Below are 17,752 nucleotides of genomic sequence, written 5' to 3'. Positions count from 1 at the left end.
ATGCCTAGGGCCCCAGCTCCTTGAGTCATGTGATTATATCAGACTACCAGCTGTCATTTAAAAACATAAAAATAAGATTACGGTGCAGAGAAAACCTTGACAATGAGGATGAGTGTGCCAATGCAGCAATGCCTGCCTCATTGCCTCAGTTTGCAGACAGCCTGGAAAAATCGCTCTTAGAGATTTTCTTATTTCCATGGGGTGTTAACTCCCAGACTCACTGTTCTGAGGGCCCCTGCCATCAACACCCAAACAGAGGACTCTGTATCTGGTTGCAAAGCAGTCCCAGCCCACCCACTCATGCACATAGATACTGATGACTGGGGTAAGTACTGTCCCCTACCTTCCCCTGCTGTTGACTTCACTACTCTCAGTGGCGGATGTCCTGCTACTATCCCTGTTGCTTCCCTTTAGAAAGGGCTCCTGATGCTGCTCCCAGAAGGAGAAAACGGCTCTCCACGATGCTGCCCATGCCATGCTCACTCCAAATGGGAGCCACAGTGCAGGTGGAGAGTCTCACGGTAGAGGCATCATGCTGTGCCTAGGGCCCCAGTCTGTCTTAGTCCAGACCTTCAGTACACTAATTATTCCATCTCCTGACAATCAAACCTGACAACTCGATAAAGAATTGGGATGGGATGCACTCAAAAAATACTCTACTCTGAACTCAGGTCATGCCTTCCACACAGATCTCAAATCTCTTGACAAACATTACACTTCACAACATATCTGAGAGGCAGGTATTGCCTCATAGAATATCAGGGTTGGAAGGGACCCCTGAAGGTCATCTAGTCCAACCCCCTGCTCGAAGCAGGACCAATTCCCAGTTAAATCATCCCAGCCAGGGCTTTGTCAAGCCTGACCTTAAAAACCTCTAAGGAAGGAGATTCTACCACCTCCCTAGGTAACGCATTCCTGTGTTTCACCACCCTCTTAGTGAAAAAGTTTTTCCTAATATCCAATCTAAACCTCCCCCACTGCAACTTGAGACCATTACTCCTCGTTCTGTCATCTGCTACCATTGAGAACAGTCTAGAGCCATCCTCTTTGGAACCCCCTTTCAGGTAGTTGAAAGCAGCTATCAAATCCCCCCTCATTCTTCTCTTCTGCAGGCTAAACAATCCCAGCTCCCTCAGCCTCTCCTCATAAGTCATGTGTTCTAGACCCCTAATCATTTTTGTTGCCCTTCGCTGGACTCTCTCCAATTTATCCACATCCTTCTTGTAGTGTGGGGCCCAAAACTGGACACAGTACTCCAGATGAGGCCTCACCAATGTCGAATAGAGGGGAACGATCACGTCCCTCGATCTGCTCGCTATGCCCCTACTTATACATCCCAAAATGCCATTGGCCTTCTTGGCAACAAGGGCACACTGCTGACTCATATCCAGCTTCTCGTCCACTGTCACCCCTAGGTCCTTTTCCACAGAACTGCTGCCTAGCCATTCGGTCCCTAGTCTGTAGCGGTGCATTGGATTCTTCCATCCTAAGTACAGGACCCTGCACTTATCCTTATTGAACCTCATCAGATTTCTTTTGGCCCAATCCTCCAATTTGTCTAGGTCCTTCTGTATCCTATCCCTCCCCTCCAGCGTATCTACCACTCCTCCCAGTTTAGTATCATCCGCAAATTTGCTGAGAGTGCAATCCACACCATCCTCCAGATCATTTATGAAGATATTGAACAAAACCGGCCCCAGGACCGACCCTTGGGGCACTCCACTTGATACCGGCTGCCAACTAGACATGGAGCCATTGATCACTACCCGTTGAGCCCGACAATCTAGTCAGCTTTCTACCCACCTTATAGTGCATTCACCCAGCCCATATTTCCTTAACTTGCTGACAAGTATACTGTGGGAGACCGTGTCAAAAGCTTTGCTAAAGTCAAGAAACAATACATCCACTGCTTTCCCTTCATCCACAGAACCAGTAATCTCATCATAAAAGGCGATTAGATTAGTCAGGCATGACCTTCCCTTGGTGAATCCATGCTGGCTGTTCCTGATCACTTTCCTCTCATGCAAGTGCATCAGGATTGATTCTTTGAGGACCTGCTCCATGATTTTTCCAGGGACTGAGGTGAGGCTGACTGGCCTGTAGTTCCCAGGATCCTCCTTCTTCCCTTTTTTAAAGATTGGCACTACATTAGCCTTTTTCCAGTCATCCGGGACTTCCCCGGTTCGGCACGAGTTTTCAAAAATAATGGCCAATGGCTCTGCAATCACAGCCGCCAATTCCTTCAGCACTCTCGGATGCAACTCGTCCGGCCCCATGGACTTGTGCACGTCCAGCTTTTCTAAATAGTCCCTAACCACCTCTATCTCCACAGATGGGCATATGGAGTCCCGGAGATTAAACTGACTTGCCCAGTGCCACACAGTGAGTCAACACCAAGTCAGGGCATTTAACTCTCAGCACATGGTCTAATCATTGAAGCAAATTCCCTCTATTCCCAACTCGGCCTGCCTCCCCAGATGCAGAGGAAGTGCAAATATCACTACAACAATTCTTTGATCATAGGGAGATTCCTGGAGTCAGCAGCTCTAAACTAGAGTGAGTAAAAGCCTTAGTGCAGGTGAAATCCTGAGTCTCTTCCTTGAAAGGGAAAGGGTTTGGAAGGATATAAAGCACTGGTGAGGGAAAGCTCATACAATGATCTCTCTCACACACACACAGCTGCTCATCTATGTTCCTAAATTAGGTATCCGCTGTAGGCTGTGGAAATGGAATGAAAATGCATACAGCACTTTACACACATACATGGATGGAGTCTGCATGCACAATATGACAGAGCAGTAGATGGTTGTTTCAAATTATGAACTCCATTTTGTATTATGTGCTGAAAATGTCTTAACTTTCCCAAGGCAAACCTGTTGTGATGAATTCTAGACTGATGCTCTACTCAGGAAACATGTTTCACTCCTCATCAGTCGAGAGCCATCAACTGTCTCTCAACTACCAGCCCCTGTGGAATAACTGATTTTCTACACGGGCTGAGGATGAGTGGGGAGGGGCCTACTTAATGGCAAGGTCCTGCTCTGTGCTGGGAGCCAACCATCAGTGCACATAAGAGGGACTTCCAGGAGAGAAGGGGTAGGAGGGGTTTCTGCCCAGCCTGAAACGATGATTCTGGGACTCACAGAAGGGTTGAGATGAGACTAGGGGAGGGTGAATCTCAGGGCTTGAGTACTCTAAGAGTAAATTTTCTCTGGTTAACGAATTCCTTTGCTAAGGGGTCCTTGCCTTCTTGTCACATTATCCCTGAAGGGGTTAAACTAAAAGCCTGGAGTGCCCACAGCTTAGGTGGAGCTCTGGAACTACGTAAGTGACTGGGAAGGGCAGGGGGTTCAGGAATTCTCAGATGTTGATTTCTGGGCCTAGGGCATCAGCACCCCACATTCCAAAGAAGGGTGACAGACGAGATCTGAGTCATGGGAACATGGCCCATAGACCCAGAGCTACAAACAGCGACTAGACTCTACCCTGTTGACTTGAAAGCATGGTGGGACCCAGCAAGTGGATCCATTCATAACAGAATGGTGATTGTACAGTGAGGCACTGAGTCAGGTTCTAACATATTAGTAGTTTTTAAAAAGTGGAAAGGCCCAGAGAAGGCCTAAATTATGATCAATAAAATGAGCATGTTAAGTATGAAAAATGGAAACACCAAAGCCCCATCAGTATGAATATATGACTCAAATGCACTCTGTAATTTTGCTTGATCTATTTTGCATTATCAATCTATTTTCCCTAAAGAGCACGGGAAAACTGATTATATACTGCTTTACATTCTCTTTTAATAACAGTTGACTATTAGATGTTGATTAGAATGAGGCATCTGATTCAATTAACCCTGAAAGCCAATTCCTTGAAGTGAAAATTCATAAACCCAGTGTAGGGCAAACCATACCCAACCTTGATTACTGTAAAAAGTCTACAAAACCTTCAAGCCTCCTTGAGATATGTGATATTTCAAATTATTCATTACCAGCGTTAAATGCTAGACATACATCACCCAGCCAGTCAATATGCTAATTTAACTGCTAATTTATTTTTGTTGTTATTTGCTGTAACATTAAGAAGCACATTCATTTTAAATATCATCTACCTACTAATACTAACGATGGTAATAAGTCACTCTCGAAGAGTGAAGAGGCATTATATCCAGCAGACACTTCATTCAGTTCCTGCATTACAGGATCAAAAATACACTTAATTTTCCAGCAAAACAATTCCCCTCCCACCTAACTTCCAGCCAAACACATGAAAAGTTGATGCAGTCACCCCAAGCCCTAATGAAATAAAACACTGTTAAACATTTTGTTTATACAGAAGCACTTTAAAACCAGGATCACCATGAAACTATCCAGCTGTCTAAGGAGGCCCACTCCTGAACTGGTTGAAAAGCATAATGAAGAAAAGGACCTTTGAAAAAGTCCATGTTGGTCGAGGCCAGTGGTGGGCAACCTGTGGCCCGCGGGCCACATGCAGCCCATCAGGGTAATCCACTGGGGGGCCATGAGACAGTTTGTTTACATTGACCATCCGTGGGCACGGCTGTCCGCAGCTCCCAGCGGCCGCAATTCGCTGTTCCCGGCCAATGGAAGCTGCGAGAATCATAGAATCATAGAATATCAGGGTTGGAAGGGACCTCAGGAGGTCATCTAGTCCAACCCCCTGCTCAAAAGCAGGACCCATCCCCAATTAAATCATCCCAGCCAGGGCTTTGTCAAGCCTGACCTTAAAAACTTCTAAGGAAGGAGATTCCACCACCTCCCTAGGCAACGCATTCCAGTGTTTCACCACCCTCCTAGTGAAAAAGTTTTTCCTAATATCCAACCTAAACCTCCCCCACTGCAACTTGAGACCATTACTCCTTGTCCTGTCCTCTTCCACCACTGAGAATAGTCTAGAACCATCCTCTCTGGAACTACCTCTCAGGTAGTTGAAAGCAGCTATCAAATCCCCCCTCATTCTTCTCTTCCTCAGACTAAACAATCCCAGTTCCCTCAGCCTCTCCTCATAAGTCATGTGTTCCAGACCCCTAATCATTTTTGTTGCCCTTCGCTGGACTCTCTCCAATTTATCCACATCCTTCTTGTAGTGTGGGGCCCAAAACTGGACACAGTACTCCAGATGAGGCCTCACCAATGTCGAATAGAGGGGGACGATCACGTCCCTCGATCTGCTCGCTATGCCCCTACTTATACATCCCAAAATGCCATTGGCCTTCTTGGCAACAAGGGCACACTGCTGGCTCATATCCAGCTTCTCATCCACTGTCACCCCTAGGTCCTTTTCCGCAGAACTGCTGCCTAGCCATTCGGTCCCTAGTCTGTAGCTGTGCAGTGGGTTCTTCCGTCCTAAGTGCAGGACCCTGCACTTATCCTTATTGAACCTCATCAGATTTCTTTTGGCCCAATCCTCCAATTTGTCTAGGTCCCTCTGTATCCTATCCCTGCCCTCCAGTGTATCTACCACTCCTCCCAGTTTAGTATCATCCGCAAATTTGCTGAGAGTGCAATCCACACCATCCTCCAGATCATTTATGAAGATATTGAACAAAACCGGCCCCAGGACCGACCCCTGGGGCACTCCACTTGACACCGGCTGCCAACTAGACATGGAGCCATTGATCACTACCCATTGAGCCCGACAATCTAGCCAACTTTCTACCCACCTTATAGTGCATTCACCCAGCCCATATTTCCTTAACTTGCTGACAAGTATACTGTGGGAGACCGTGTCAAAAGCTTTGCTAAAGTCAAGATACAATACATCCACTGCTTTCCCTTCATCCACAGAACCAGTAATCTCATCATAGAAGGCGATTAGATTAGTCAGGCATGACCTTCCCTTGGTGAATCCATGCTGACTGTTCCTGATCACTTTCCTCTCATGTAAGTGCTTCAGGATTGATTCTTTGAGGACCTGCTCTATGATTTTTCTGGGGACTGAAGTGAGGCTTCCTGGCCTGTAGTTCCCAGGATCCTCCTTCTTCCCTTTTTTAAAGATTGGCACTACATTAGCCTTTTTCCAGTCATCCGGGACTTCCCCCGTTCGCCACGAGTTTTCAAAGATAATGGCCAATGGCTCTGCAATCACAGCCGCCAGTTCCTTTAGCACTCTCGGATGCAACTCATCCGGCCCCATGGACTTGTGCACGTCCAGTTTTTCTAAATAGTCCCTAACCACCTCTTTCTCCACAGAGGACTGGCCATCTATTCCCCATGTTGTGATGCCCAGCACAGCAGTCTGGGAGCTGACCTTGTTCGTGAAGACAGAGGCAAAAAAATGCATTGAGTACATTAGCTTTTTCCACATCCTCCGTCACTAAGTTGCCTCCCTCATTCATTAAGGGGCCCACACTTTCCTTGGCTTTCTTCTTGTTGCCAACATACCTGAAGAAACCCTTCTTGTTACTCTTAACATCTCTTGCTAGCTGCAGCTCCAGGTGCGATTTGGCCCTCCTAATTTCATTCCTACATGCCCGAGCAATATTTTTATACTCTTCCCTGAGAAGCGGTGGCCAGCACATCCCTGCAGCCCACGCCACTTGCTGCAGCTCCCATTGGCTGGGAATGGTGAACCATGGCCACTGGGAGCAGCAGGCGGCCATGCCTGCAGATGTCAGTGTAAACAAACTGTCTCGAGGCCCACCAACAGATTACCCTGACGGGCCACAGGTTGCCCACCACTGGTCTAGGCCCTTCTCCATGTATGCATAAGTACAATTTTCCAGTACTGTACAAAGAAGATGAGGAAGTCTGATGAGCATGGAGGGAGGCAATTAGGGACTTCTGTCATTCCTGCTGAGCAAAATTAAGGTTTAGGTGTGATTTCTGGAGTTCACCTATAAGCTTTGTCCTCACAAGAAAAAAAAATATGGGTCTTTTAAACATATGTTAACTAATGTGGTAAAATCCTAGTGGGTGAGCATGTTGAAGTACACCCTGTGTGTTAAACTACAGCTGCCTTGCCTACACTAGAATTTTAACATTGTTTATTACTTAACATGTTAAAAGTACACCTTTCCTTCTAGTGTAGATATAGCCCCAGTGGTGAGGCACATGTCTCCAGGTGGAGGGAAAGCACGTAAAAAGGACAGTCTATTAGTGGAGAGAGCATTGGCCCTGGGCTCAGGAGAGGGTTCAATTCCTAGCTTAGCTACAGGTTTCCCTGTGCGACCTGGAGAAAGTCACTTAATCTACGCTGTGCCTCATTTGCCATCTGTAAAATAGGGATAGTAATTCATATAATCATAGAAGATTAGGGTTGGAAGAGACCTCAGGAGGTCATCTAGACCAACCCACTGATCAAAGCAGGACCAACCCCAACTAAATCATCCCAGCAAGGGCTTTATCAAGCTGGGCACCACCTCCTAGGTAACCCATTCACTGCTTCACCACCCTCCTAGTGAAATAATTTTTCCTAATATCCAACGTAGACCTCCCCCACTACAACTTTGGACCATTTCTCCTTGTTCTGTCATCTATCACCACTGAGAACAGCTAGCTCCATCCTCTTTGGAACCCCCCTTCAGGTACTTGAAGGCTGCTATCAAATCCCCTCTCACTCTTCTCTTCTGCAGACTAAATAAGCCCAATTCCCTCAGCCTCTCCTCATAAGTCATATGCCCCATCCCCCTAATCATTTTTGTTGCCCTCCACTGGACTCTCTCTAATTTGTCCACACCCTTTCTGTAGTGGGGGGCCCAAAACTGGATGCAATACTCCAGATGTGGCCTCACCAGTGCCAAATAGAGGGGAATAATCACTTCTCTAGATCTGCTGGCAATGCTCCTACTAATGCAGCCCCAATATGCCGTTAGCCTTCTCGGCAACAAGGGCACACTGTTGACTCATATACAGCTTCTCGTCCACTCTAATCAGCAGGTCCTTTTCTGCAGAACTATTGCTTAGCCAGTCAGTCCCCAGCCTGTAGCAGTGCATGGGATTCTTCGTTCCTACATGAGGACTCTGCACTTGTCCTTGTTGAACCTCATCAGATTTCTTTTGGCCCAATCCTCCAATTTCTCTAGGTCACTCTGGACCCTATCCCTATCCTCCAGCCTATCTACCTCTCCCCCCAGCTTCGTGTCATCCGCGAACTTGCTGAGGGTGCAATCCATCCCCTCATCCAGATCATTAATGAAGATGTTGAAGAAAACTGGCCCCAGGATTGACCCCTGGAGCACTCTACTTGATACCGGCTGACAACTAGACATTGAGCCGTTAATCACTACCCATTGAGCCTGATGATCTAGCCAGCTTTCTATCCACCCTATAGTCCATTCATCCAATCCATACTTTTTTTTAACTTTCTGGCAAGAATACTGTGGGAGACCATATCAAAATCTTTGCTAAAGTCAAGGTATATTACATCCACCTCTTTCCCCATATCCACAGAGCCAGTTATCTCATCCTAGAAGGCAATCAGGTTGGTCAGGCATGACTTGCCCTTGATGAATCCATGTTGACTGTTCCTGATCACCCTCCTCTCCTCCAAGTGCTTCAAAATGGATTCCTTGAGGACCTGCTCCACTTTTCCAGGGATTGAGGTGAGGCTGACCAGTCTGTAGTTCTCCAAATTCTCCTTCTTCCCGTTTTAAAAGATGGGCACTATATTTGCGTTTTTCCAATCATCCGGGACCTCCCCTGATCACCACGAGTTTTCAGAAATAATGACCAACGTTTCTGCAATCACATCAGCCAACTCCCTCAGCACCCTCAGATGCATTGCATCCAGACCCATGGATTTGTGCATGTCCAGCTTTTCTAAATAGTCCTTATCCTGTTATTTCACCACTGAGGGCTGCTCACCTCCTCCCAATACTGTGCTGCCTAGTGCAGCAGTCTGGGAGCTGGCCTTGCCTGTGAAGACAGAGGCAAAAACAGCATTGAGTACTTCAGCTTTTTCCACATCATCTGTCACTAGGTTGCCTCCCCATTCACTAAGGGTCCCACACTTTCCCTGACCTCCTTCTTGTTGCTAACAGACCTTCTTGTTACCCTTCACATCCCTTGCTAGCTGCAACTCCAGTTGTGCTTTCACCCCTACACGCTTGAGCAATATTTTTATACTCCTCCCTAGTCATCTGTCCAAGTTTCCATTTCTTGTAAGCTTCCTTTTTGTGTTTGAGCTCACTGAAGATTTCACTGTTAAGCCAAGCTAGTCACCTGCCATATTTGCTATTCTTTCTGCATATTGCGATGGTTTGTTCCTGCGCCCCATTATGTAAATTCCCTATGTCACAGCAGCATTTGTAAGGCTACAAGCATGAATGATTGTGAGGTGCTCTAACACAACAGCAAAAAGGGCCATATAAATATGTGGATAAAGAGGTGCTCATTTTTGGATGATATAAGAACATAAGAATGGCCATACAGTGTCAGACCAATGGCCATCTAGCCCTCTTTTCCAACAGTGGCCAATGCCAGGTGCTTCAGGGGAATGAACAAAACAAGTAATCAATCTCCTGTGGCCCATTCCCAGCTTCTGGCAAACAGAGGCTAGGGACACCATCCCTGCCCATCCTGGCTAATAGCCACTGATGGACCTAGCCTCCATGAACTTATCTAACTCTTTTTTGAATCCTTATAGTCACAACAGCTTCTGAAAAAGAGTTCCACGGATTGATTGTGCGTTGTTATCATTGTTAATTTTTCAGTCCTTTATTTTAAGGTTTTGTGATAGGTATGCTGTGTGTACCGCAATGTGAATTAACACAATATAAAGACTTTGTGTATTAACAACATAAAAAGAATTAACTTCTCAGTGAGTTACAATAGTGAGTGCCAAAAGAGTTTATGTGCACAAGTAATCAAAGCTGATTAAAGTAAGTACAACCCACATTATGAAGTTCAGAGGGCCAGGCCAAATCATGCAGGCACAAGGACTTCTTGTACCCAGAATTCAGCGAGTGAAAAGAAACAGCCAGATTCTTCCCCCTTGATGGGTTCGGTGGTCCTCTCTCAAAAATCACTTGTTCTGTGGATTTGAACCGTTCATTTTTATAAACCCTTCTGATAAAGGAATTCACTACAGCTGAGCCAAGCATAAGCCCCTTCTCCTCTCCCAGCTGGGTTCTCTGGCACTCTCTACAAGAAGAACAGAAGCCTGTGATACAGATTACACCCTCTGCTCAGGGAAAACCCTCACTTCTCAACTAGCTAAAGGGCAGAATCCATAGAGCCTGTCACTGCACTGGTTCCAGCCTCTCTCTTCCTCTAGTTTATCCCCATATATTTTTGTTCCCCATTATGTCAAGGTCATTCCATGGATACAATCAACCGAGTAGTATTGGAAATGGCTTTTCAAGCTCTTCAGCTCCTGAGTGCAGAGACTGTGAATTTTAATCTCTTTATGAGTAACACATTCCTCTTCGTGGGTTCTGACAAAAATTATCCATTCTAACCAGGCCAGGTCACAAAGTGAGGCAGAGCGTCCCAAAATTTAATTCTACTGAGTTTATTATAAATCTCCTCTCTTAAAAACAAAGACAAGAAAGGAAAGGTTTAGACACTTTTATTAAAATGCTAGAATGATATAAAATTAATATGCCACACATTAAATAAATTAAAACTAACTGATAGGTCTCCAAATGTAACAGTAAATGGGGAATCATCACTGAGTGGATGTTTCTCTGGTGGGATCCTGCAGTGGTCAGTTCTCACCACTACTCTAACATTTTTATCAAAGACCTGGAAGAAAACATAAAATCATCACTGATGATGATTTTATGATTTTAAGTTCGCAGATGACACAAAATTGGGGGAGTGGTAAATAATGACTAGGCCAAGTTACTGATACAGAGCAATCTGGATCTTTGTTCACACAAGCAAACAATATGCGTTTTAATGTGGCTAAGCGTATACATCTAGGAACAAAGAATGTAGGCCATGCTTACAAGATGAGGGCTCTGTCCTGGGAAGCAGTGACTCTGAAAAAGATTTGGGGATTGTGGTGCATAATCAGCCGAACATGAGATCCCGGTGTGATGCTGTGGACAAAAGGGCTAATACAGTCCTTAGATGCGTAAACAGGGGAATCTCAAGAAGGAGAAGAGATATTATTTTACCTCCATATTTGGCACTGGTGAGACCACTGCTGGTATTCTGTTTTCAGTTCTGGGGCCCACAATTCAAGAACGATGTTGATAAATTGGAGAGGGTTCAGAGAAGAGCCATCAGAATAATTAAAGGATTAGAAAACATGTGGTAGACTCAAGGTGCTCAATCTACTTAGTTTAACAAAGAGAAGGCTAAGTGGTGACTTGATCACAGTGTAAGTACCTATATGGGAATACAGATTTGATAGTGGGCTCTTCAGTCTAGCATAGAAAAAGTATAATGTGATCCATTGGCTGAAAGTTGAAGCTAGGCAAATTCAGACTGGAAATAAGGCATACATCTTTAACAGTGAGGATAGTTAACCACTGGAACAATTTCCCAGGGTTGTGATGGATTCTCCATCACTGACAATTTTTAAATCAACATCGGGATGTTTTTCTAAAAGATCTGCTCTAGGAATTATTTTGGGGGAAGTTCTATGATTGTGTTATACAGCAGGTCGGATTAGATGATCACAATGGTCCCTCTGGCCTTGGAACCTATGAAGTACAGAACCAGATTGTAGGCCACTATGCTATGTCGCTCATCAGTGACTCTACGTCACTTCAACCTCATCTGTGGGGAAAATGAGCAGCACAGAGCCTAAGACGACATCTATGCTATCAAAAATGTTGATAAACAACAAAAGCGACACAACAGCAGCACAGACCACAAAGAGAACATTATGCATATTTTCCCCACTTACCAGCCTATGATAATATTGCATTAATTGTATCTCCTTTATGAGTTCTTCAAGCTTGTGGGTGGTTTCACCACCCAAGGAAGGGGGATGAAGCTTCAAGTATTAGTCTTTTTAAAGCCCTTTCCTCAACGATGGTTTTATTCTCCTCAACACAATAGCAAATAAATTGAAATACAATATTTTCCCCAGAGACTTTCCCTATGTCAGCCAGCCAGGAAAAAAGAGAACACAGTCTTACACTTACAGCCAGCTTCCCCTTCCTTTTAAACTCCCCCTGCAGTGGCCATGTAACCAGCCAGGACCTGTTAACCTTTTACAGACTGTAATGCATTCACCTCATCACAAGTTTGATATATGTGTGTGTGTGTGTGTGTGTGTGTGTGTGTGTGTATTTTTAAGAACTATGCTGGTACAAACTGTCATTTAATATTCTTGAGAACACAGGTTGCTCCACCTGCTTCTACCTCATTCACATATAGCTGACATCTAGCAGTATCCTCCAATAGAAAATCCAGAAGATCTTTTCCTTCCAAACATTGCTGGTGATGGAAACAACAGTGCAAGGGCCCCAGAAGACAAAAAGTAGGCATGTCTGATGTGCTTCTTTGGCTCACTAGAGGTTCCTCAGGGCAAGATTTGAGTATTTTATCTTTACCAGCTGCTGTGAATAGCTCTGGACATAAAGTACATTTCAGTTTTCCTAAAGGAAGAATTAGAGGATAAGGACCAATGGCCAGATTTTTTGAAGAACTCAACTCCCATTTAGGTGCCTAAAAATTATCCAGATTTTTCACAGTATTCAGCACACAACATGCTAAACTCTTCTGAAAATATGATAACTTATTTTGTGAACAATTGGGAGTTAAGTTCTTTGGAAATTAATGACTTAAAGAGGTGGGCTGGCCCACGTGAGAATCTGCAACCCCCTCCTCTAAGTGGTGTGGTGAGACACAGCTCTGAAGAAGGAACTCACTGGTCACTCCAGCTCATGTGATTTCCCCCCCTTTCTTCCATACATACACGTACACACACACAAACCAAGTCTACAGCTCTACTGAGGGGCAAAAGTGACTGGGACAATTTGCTTTGAATAGGGCACAAAAGTCAAGTATAGTTCTTCTTAGCTCACCAGATTTGTTTTTGGGCACATTACCAGTATAGGCATGCATGTAAATTAAGAGGAGTTGTGGCTGAATTCTGTACACTGCTCAAATCCTATCAGTTGCATATAAAAATCTACTATTGTTTGTTTTCATTGGTTTAATTTTGGCATTAACTCAGTTAATAATCTTCCTTTCCTCCCTTTTTTTCTTTGTGCTTTCTTCTCTCTCCATCTTCTTCCCAATGTCAAATTTCTTCCTCATTCTCTTTTCTAAAATATTTCCCCTTCTTCTCTTCTATTCCCACTCCTCGAGGCTCTCATCACTCCCTGCCCATAACCTTCACTCACTCTCTGCTATTTAAACACCACAGGCACTTACTGTCCCTCGCAAACCCATGCACCCATCACTCAGCAACTATTCCACCCGTCTTAACCACACACACCTCATTGCCTCATCCTCTGGGACGTTCAATAATTCCACCCACCTCACTTCCTGAAGGAGGAGTTATCTGGGTATGCCACCCACTTTCCTTTTGCTGGGACTCTCATGGAGTCCCCCCTGCACTTCGTTCTGGTAGATTTCTGGGCAGGTACAGTGGGGAGGGTAAAATTTGCCCCCCTTTCAACTTCTTTTGTACTCGGGCATTTATTGGTTGCACTCCCTTTCCTGCTGCTGGGGCTTTCAGGGGATCCAACCACTTCCAACCGGAGGGAGGCAAACTTTTCCACACCTCTGAACCTGTAGAGGTGAGTCCACAACTAGCTAAAAAGTAGAGCAAGTTAATCTCAAATCAAAAACATGTCATTTCAAAAATAGCAGGGAATATCATTAACAGAGACTTCATACTGAGAGAGTGAGCAAAAGATGCATGACATGGATTAATGAAACCAGTGCCAGTCTAGCCCATTGGGGCCCTAAGCAGGAATATTTTGGGGACCCCCTCTGCACACACAACACATACTAATAATTAATAGGAGGACCCTTGAGTTGCTCGGGGCACTAAGCAATTGCTTAGTCTGCTTTTGCCTAGCATTGGCTCTGAATGAAAAAATTAAAAATTTTTTATTAAAGCTAATGTAAAAAAAATATGTAATACACAGGTTGAGAAAAGAGTGTCTGTACATCTGGGTATAGTGCTTAGATTATCCACAAAGACAGAGTGTGCTTTTAAAAGTCATAAGATACACAGAGTACATAATCAGCAATAACCCAAATTTAGGTGAATAAATTTAAGAATACAGTTTAGATATTGGCATCCAAGTATTCAGGTACATCACTCGTTAGAAGTTGTACAAAGAAGTTGTGGAAAGCAAAATATATCAATGAGCGAAGATTGTCCCTCAGTAATTAAGAATTAGGGTAGGTTGTCCATTTAGGAAATACAATCCAGCAGGGAACTCTTTCAGTTACTTTCCTTACTGCCAGGTTTCAGAGTAACAGCCGTGTTAGTCTGTATTCGCAAAAAGAAAAGGAGTACTTGTGGCACCTTAGAGACTAACCAATTTATTTGAGCATGAGCTTTCGTGAGCCACAGCTCACTTCATCAGATGCATACCACAAGTACTCCTTTTCTTTTTTCCTTACTGCGCTTCTCATCAGCATTCCAGCTCATCCCTCCTGGTATTGTTGATGTCCGGTGATGTGTTCTATGCAGATGTCCCTCAACCATTTGATGGCATCTGATACCATAAGTTGCCGCATCAGCCGAGTGTAGCATTGACCGATTCTGCAGTCTCGCAACACTCACTCGTTACTGGGGTCCTATGCTCCTAAGGCTTCTACGATCAGCGCATGTGTCTGAACTGGTAACCCCTAGCTCTCAAGGTGTCAGCCAAAGGGGCATATTTCTCCACCTTTCAAGCTCAGGCATCACGGAAGGCCGGGGTCCTGTTCTCGAACGGCACTGTGACGTCCACCATGATGATCTTCTTCCGGTCCTCATTGGTATTGACGATGTCCTGTCGCTGTTGGCTGTCAGTTCCAGGGATGGTGGAGTTCATGGCAAACTTCCCTATGGGTGGTGGGATGGCTCTGGCCAGGCAATCTTGGATGGCATTGTGTCACAGCTGCCAGGCTCTGGAATGGGGCTTGCAGCTACACAGGACATGGGGTAGCATCTCGTTGGCATAGCCACACTTCCTACATCATTTGTCCTGATTCCCATGGTGGATGGCTCCATTCAACAGAACACAGTTGAGCTGGGCCCTGTGGCTGAACCTCCAGTTGGCAAATTGGGTGAAGTTGCCCCTGGGGAGGAAGTTGTTGCTGGTGTCCCACTTGCACGTCACCTCGAAAGCTTTGCCCTGGTCAGGCTTCCGCTTCAGGTTTTCCACATACTGGCAGTGGATGGCATCCTTCAGGGTCCTCTGCAGCATGGTTCTAGCTTTCGGAGTGAGGATGGTGTGGTCCATGTTCTTCACCTGTGACACCAGGACTCCCAGCTCCTGGCATTCCTTGCATCACGTCCAGCGGCAGCCAGTATGTTTCTCCAGCCATCGCATACATTTTTGGCACGACTCCAGAGCGAAGCACAGTATCCTGCGTCTCTTCCACATTCGCTTTCCAGTGAGCCGCTCAGGTAGGTGGCAACATCTTGGTTGGAGGGGGTCCTGGCGATTCGCTTCCTGATGACATCCCGCAGAGCACTTTCTGCAATGTTCCTCAGCATGGCGTATGGGCACGTCAGAAGGCGGAAAGCGTGAGTGATCACTGCAACATTGCACAGATCACTACTAAACCCGGATCTTTTCCTCTTCCCTCTCCCCAGATGGTTGTTTTATTGTTTACGGTTGCCTGTTGTCATATGCTAAGGCTGTACATTCTTTGGGTCAGAGACAGGCTTTTTTATTCCATGTGTGTACAATGCCTAGCACAATGGGGCCTGGATCGCTGATTGAGACCACTAGGCATTGAAATATATATATATTGAAATATGATCCAAACTAGAGGAATCCACTATGGAATAAATGTTTTTCATTTAAAAAAGAAACATGCGAGTATTAAAGCTTAAGTCAATGGCTACATCTTGAAGCCTCAATCACAATATGTATTAGTAACTTAATTGCTTTCTCTTTCAATATGACTATCCCTTCAATCTGTGCTGATAGGAGCACTATAAATACCCATGATACACAGCTAGATAAATATGTGAGGGGGCTACTTGCTGAGCTAACAGGCTGTCACTGCTTATTTTCAGCTTGTATGAAATATTCCTATCTCAGTTCCCCTGAGTGGGGTTACTACTGAACCCCCTTTGGAATTAAATAATCAAAGGAAAACCTATTTGGTGACAATATTATTACACATATTTGATTATTAGTATATTAATACAATGGTGATTACGTCAATGTAGTGTCTTCCTGCTGGAGAGCACTGAGAAAAGGTCACTATTAACAATAATTGAGGATGTCAGCAGTAATAATATGAGCTTATGAGGCAAGAAGGTGTGATATGGTTGGATTTCAAAAGGCAGATGGTATTTTGTGGGTAAATGTATGCCTCTGGGTGTTTTTTGTTGCATGTAATAATGCATATTAATAGACTTTAGGGTTTTTTTCCCCAACCAAAACTAAAGGCCATTTTAACAATGCTTTAGCCAAGCTTTTTTCTTTGGTGGAGGCCACCAATAGCTCTCGTGCTTTCAGCAAGTGGATGGCAAGTATAGAGTCTTCTTCAAGAGAAAGAAGAGAGGCGCAGTTCTGGGAACATTCTGCCTATTAGACTGACTACTAAGAGGCCGGACTCAACCCTTCCTTTAGAAAAAATCACTGTAGAACAGTCTGTCATTGAGGATCACTGAGATCACCTTAAAACAATAAGATTAAAACAATTAATTATTAGAATCAGTCTAGAATTATTGAAAATTAGTCTAGAAATCTGTGCCTTTAACCCACATCTAGTGTCCACGACAGCAGCAGTGAAAAGGTGATTTAATTTCACTAAAGCAACCCAGCACCTAAGAAAAGGTCTTTATATACTAGTGGTCTTATTGGTAAGGAACGAAAAGATCAGTAGCACTGCAGTCTAGACTATATGGTCCATTTCTTTAAAAACTAGAAAAGTTAATCGGAGTGTTAAAGTGATGTTTACACTTTCATCTTCAGGTCACTGGTCCAAATCCAGGCCATGTTAATAACAAGTTTCAGTAAATACCATCTCTTTGCTCTCTTGTGTTATTTGTGAAATGAGTTTGGTGAACTCAGTTTAGTTCCCAGTTAAAAAATGTCTACATCACATAAATCACCACTTCCGACTGACATCTTTTTTGCACTCTCAGCAAAGAAGTCAAGGGTTGGAGAAGATAGCCAGACAAAGTGAACCCTCTCACCTCTAGAGAGAGATTTTTCCAGTTAAATGTTTAAACACATCAATGGAAGATTTTGAGAAACTTTTGCTGTTACTGCCAACTCCATACTTATTCAGGGGAAAGAATACTGCAGCCTTGATGGCTGTCAGTCTAAAACTTTCCGTGAGCACTAGATCCTCTCATACACAAACATGAAAAATGTACTGGGATGCAATATCTGAGCTTTGTTTTACAAAGTTCATATTGTGCTGGAATTTCAGGTCCTAACAATGAAAAAAGTATTTATTTTCCATAGTCATGGTTTGGACAATTTGGGTAAGAGAAATAAGGAAACCTTGGGCAAAGGAATTAAAGAAAGACTGCTCTGGGACAGCATAGTTTGAAAAATGGGGTTCTTAAGGTAAAATTTTCTCAAGTCCCTAAGTGATTTCAGAGCCTAAATCCCATTCTCAAAAGTGACTTAGACACATAGGAACCTAAGTCTCAATTTATTGAAAATTTTATTCTAAATAATTGGCAGTTGCTA

General features: G+C 44.3%; 1 protein-coding gene across 1 annotated transcript in view; it reads right to left on the bottom strand.

Annotated features, from left to right (window-relative positions):
- PTPRN2 (protein tyrosine phosphatase receptor type N2) overlaps nucleotides 1-17,752 on the bottom strand; it is a 1,032,194-nt gene that overhangs the window by 902,064 nt on the left and 112,378 nt on the right. The window lies entirely within an intron of this gene.

This window comes from Eretmochelys imbricata, chromosome 2, assembly GCF_965152235.1.
Source record: "Eretmochelys imbricata isolate rEreImb1 chromosome 2, rEreImb1.hap1, whole genome shotgun sequence".
Lineage (NCBI taxonomy): Eukaryota > Metazoa > Chordata > Testudines > Cheloniidae > Eretmochelys > Eretmochelys imbricata.
The sequence above is the reverse complement of the archived record's forward strand: the minus strand, read 5'-3'. Positions and strand labels throughout refer to the sequence as shown.